Source organism: Camelus bactrianus, chromosome X (assembly GCF_048773025.1).
Source record: "Camelus bactrianus isolate YW-2024 breed Bactrian camel chromosome X, ASM4877302v1, whole genome shotgun sequence".
In the NCBI taxonomy this organism is placed as follows: Eukaryota; Metazoa; Chordata; class Mammalia; order Artiodactyla; family Camelidae; genus Camelus; species Camelus bactrianus.
The window spans coordinates 72,717,861-72,722,796 of record NC_133575.1 but is presented as its reverse complement, the minus strand read 5'-3'; the positions used below and the strand labels follow the sequence as shown (position 1 = coordinate 72,722,796).

Sequence of the window (4,936 nt, the reverse complement as noted above, 5' to 3'; positions counted from 1 at the left end):
GGCATATGAATGCTTTAAATGGCAATGTCAAGAAAAAATCATCCCAAATGGAGAGAGTCTCAGGAGGTGTACATGATCATCCACTTGTGTGGAAGGAAAAGTGGCCTGAGGTTAGAATATATTTAGATTCATGGCACATAACCTGGCTGACTAGTCAGGGGCTTGAAAGGAGAAAAATTATAAGATAGAGGTCTAGGAGGTCTAGGATGGATACATACCGTTGCAGATATGGGATGGAATGAATTATGAATATTTTCATAACTTAAGTTAATACCTACCAGAGAGAATCTACCAAAGAAGAGGCACTAAACAACCAAGTATACAAAGTGACTTGGACCACTGATTCAGGTCAACCTTTGTCATCAGCCACTTTAGTGCTGGCATGATGGTCACATGGTTGGAGGGTCCACAGTGGAAGGGGTGGAGGCTACACATGAGCCCATCAGCATAGGCTTCTATTTATTAAGGATTGCTTAGTTACTGTTGCTCCCAAATATTCAACCAGCCAGCAACAGAGATCAAAGATGTGTCACTAATATGTCATTATTCTCCAATATGACAAAAATTGGCATTTTGATGTCAGGTGGACAAAATTGCACCTTTTCCATTATGGAAAGACCAGAAATTAGTTCTAACAAAGAATGACTTATACTACAGTAGTATTTTTGCCTTTACTCCCTACAGGGTCTCAGTTAGTACCACTGTCCAAAGTCTTACTCATTATTTGATCCATTGGCATAAGATTACATATACCATCACGTGTGATCAGAGGATGTCATTTATAACAATGGAGGTGCAGAAGTGGGACCATGACCATGGGATCCACTGATCATATGATGTACTATATTATCCAGGAGCTGAAAGCATAAGAGTTTTGGAACAGCGTGCTAAAGGCACAGATGAAATAACAGCTTGGAGTAACACACTGCAACGATGGAACACCACAATATACTCGTTGAATTAAAGAACATCATATGATACTTTGATGTCCAAAATAGGTAAAGTACATGGGCCTGAGAACCAAGGCATGGAAGCAGGATTTACCCCACATACCATCAATCCCAATGAACTATGGAGGGAACTGGTGCTTCTCATCACCACAACTCTAGTCTCTGCAGTGTTAAAAGTACTGGTCACCAAAACAAAGGAGGAACACTTTTGCTGGAGAACACAGCAAAAGTCTTTTGAGCAGTGGCTGCCACCTGGACACTTTGGAAGCCATAAGGCAAGTAGAGGCATCAGTATTTTGACAGGGTCAATTGATCCTTATCATGAGGATGTATAGCATTCACATGACCCACTAAAGTGGCTCTTTGTATTCCCTTGCCCATTGTGACAGTAGGAGAAAAAGTGCAGTTATACTGGCCTGAGAAGAACACCAGAGGCTTAGATCCCTTAGAGATGAGGATTTGTGTCATACCACTAAGCCACTGAAACCAACAAAGGTAGTTAATAAAAATGAAATTTAGAATGGTGATTAGAGGAGGAAGATGATAAGTATCTGTTCTGGTCTTGAGAGCAGCTACCACAGCCAAGGCTATTAGTTTGCCCTACTAGTTTTCCTCATTTAAGTGTTTCTGAGGAAGACAGATCCACCAGAATCCCGAAAGAACTGTTTTCAAAAAGTATATGAAGAAATGGATTAAGTGGCACAAGGGTTGAACTATGGTGGACTCAGAGATGCATGATTCAGATTCTCCTTCAAGGAAGGACTTGTTGCCTCAGCTACTAGGAATGATGTCAGCGGACAACTTCTGTCGGATCCTTCCAGGTTTGCCTCAACCGCGGACCGACACATCATCCAAGGGTGTACTCTTCAGAGGGTGGCCCCTGTTCTAACGATTGGTCACAGTGGGATTGCAAAGGTTCAGCCATTCTCGTCCATTGTGGGTTATTCTAAAGGGCCATTTGTGCTTCAAAACTCTTCATGTATTTTCCCAAGGCTTTTGGGAGCCTGAATTGTATGTTGTGACTCTCATCTTTCCCAATTCTGCTTCATCCTCCTTTCCTTGTATGGATGGTAAGTTGTAATAAAAAAACTCTACACACCAAATTGTGTCTTGGCTTCTACTTCTGGACAACCCAACCCATGACATCCTAGTAAAATAAACTATAGAAGCGTATCATTCACACGATACAGGCCTAATGATCTTTATGTAAAGGATCACTCAGAGGGTTCTATTGGCTGGCAATTTGAGGTGTTCCAGCAATGATAAGTGTAACTGGTCTACATGTTTCAGTCCCTCTCCATGCATACTTTTTAATCAAGTACCACAAACTGGAGCAATATCAGCAAAGTATTTAACTTTTCCCTAAATTTTACAAATATATTATGAATGTCACACTCACCATCAATTTTTACACTCATTAAATTATTAACAACAATGTCAGATGGGTCAAGCATTACTCCCATTACTTTCAGGTGAAGGAAGAATAAGGGACTGATAAATAATCAATTTATTTGTTAAAATATTCTTGACTCCCTCAGTAAGTCAGACTACCTCTTGACTCCCTCTCCTGTGTTTTCAAAGTATAATATATGTATATAAATAGATATATACACACATATATATGCATCACTCTACTTATTATTGGATTATTTGTCTTCCTAATATTGAGTTGTAATAGTTATTTTTACATTCCAAATACAAGTCCCTTATTTAATGTATGAATTATTTCCTGGTAATCTTTGTGTTGCCTTTTTCATTTCTTTTTTAAGAATATTTTTATTTTATTTATTTTTTGGTTTGTTGTTGTTATTGTTTTGGGGGGAGGTAATTAGATTTATTTATTTACTTATTTACTTGTGAAGGTACTGGAGATTGAACCCAGGACCTTGTGCATTCTAAGCACGCACTCTACCACTGAGTTATACCCTCTTCCCCTGTCTTTTTATTTTCTTGATATTGTCATTTGAAGAGCAACAGGTTTTGAATTTAAGTCTGATGTATATTTCTTCTATTGCTTGTGCTTTGATATCATATCTAAGAAATCATCACTTAACCCAAGACCACAAAGGTTTACGCCTCTGCTTGTTTTTAAGAGTTCTATTGTTATAACCTCCACATTTATGTCAGTGATCCATTTTGAGTTCATTTTTGTAAGGTAGTGGCTCACCTTCCTTCTTTTGCAAGTGGATATCCATTTGTTGCACCACAATTTGTCAAAAATTCTAGTCTTCTCCACTGAATTTTCTTGGCACCCATGTTGAAAATCAATTGACCATAAATGGCAGCATTTATTTCTGGACCCTGAATTCCATTTCATCGATCTCCACAGTTATGCATATGTAAGCTTTACACAGTCTTGATTATTGTCACTTTATATTAGGTATTGAAACAAAGAAGAGTGAGCTCTCCAACATTTTTCTTCTTTTCCTTTTCCAAGATTTTTTTTGGTCACTACTGGTCTCGTGCCTTGCCATATGAATTTTAGGATCAGCTTGTCAATTTCTGCAAAAAAAGAAAAGCTAATTGAGATTTTGGTAAGGATTGTGTTGAATCTTATAAATCAATTTGAAGATCATTACCATAGTAAAAATATTTAACTCATCCAGACCATAAACACAATGCATTTTCCATTTATTTATGCCTTATTTTATTTTATTAAATGATGTTTCATAGTTTTCGGTGTAAAACTTACATTTATTTTGTTAAATTTAGTCCTAAATATTTAATATTTTGGATGCTATTGTTAATGGAACTGTTTCCATAATTTCTTTTCCAGAATCTTCATTGCTAGTGTACAGAAACACAACTGCTATTTGTATTTTCATGATATATTTTACAAACTTGCTGAACTATTTATTAGTTCTGTTAGTTCCCACCCCTCTGTGGATCCCTTAGGATTTTCTATGCACGAATCATATTGTTTGTGAATAAAGATAATTTTACTTTTCACTTCTAATACAGGTGACTTTAATTTCACTTTCTTTTCTAATCTCTCTGGATAGAATCTCCAGTGCAATGTTGAACCGAATTGATAAGAGTTGACAATCTTGTTTTTTCCTCTTATCTTGGGATTAAAACTTTCAGTTTTTCACCATTAAGTATGATGTTAGTTGTAGGATTTTGTAGGTGCCCTTTATTAATTTGAGAAATTCCTTCTATTCCTAGTTTGTTGAGTGTTTTTAGCACAGATGGGTGTTATATTTTTTATCAAATGTCTTTTTCTGAATTTATTTAGGTAATCATGTGGTTTTTAATCTTTATTCTATTAATATTGTATATTATATATTAAATAAATGAAATTATCTGTCTAAAATCACATAGATAGTTTCGGGGCTTTGACTATAACTTATATATTGTATATTAGGAGAAAATGTCCTTTGCAAATTGTATACAGTGAGTTCCCAATAGTAGTAATAATACTACAAATAATAATAATTAATTTTACCATGTACTTATTATGTATTAAGAACTTTGCATATATGAATTCATGTCACTCTCACAACAACCCAATTAGGTATATGCTACCATTATCTTCAGTTTCCAGGTGGTAAAATTTATACACAAAAATATGAAATTGCTTGTGAATCTAGTATTGCTAGTAACGGCAGAGCAAGAATTCAAATCACAGTTTATGTGGTTTAACTACTACACCCTGCTTAAAGCACTATATTAAAAATTCCACGAGGCACTCTGACAATTTTTCATTTTTGGTAAGTATGGGAAAAGAGGTGCATATCATATGCCTTCATTTGAAAGAAGATCAATTAGTCTTAGCATATTAAAAATCTTCTAAGTTTTTAAATAAGGATATCTAATGAACTTTATAGAGACTTGTCTAAATTTCTATGATCATAGAAAGTGTGTTTGTGTTATCTATTTTAGCATCCTGAGAATATACTTTAAGAAACACTGTGCTACGCCATGCTACCTGATAGAGGATTTATTTTTCTGGGAGCCACTGACAAAAGAAAGTCAATAGAAAATGA

The 4,936-nt window shown here is 35.6% G+C and overlaps 1 non-coding gene across 1 annotated transcript; it reads right to left on the bottom strand.

Moving 5' to 3' along the window:
* Positions 1–2,807: 2,807 nt before the first annotated feature.
* On the bottom strand, positions 2,808–2,879 carry TRNAS-AGA (transfer RNA serine (anticodon AGA)). Its single transcript has one exon. It is a non-coding gene; the product is annotated as a tRNA-Ser (tRNA).
* Positions 2,880–4,936: the final 2,057 nt, after the last annotated feature.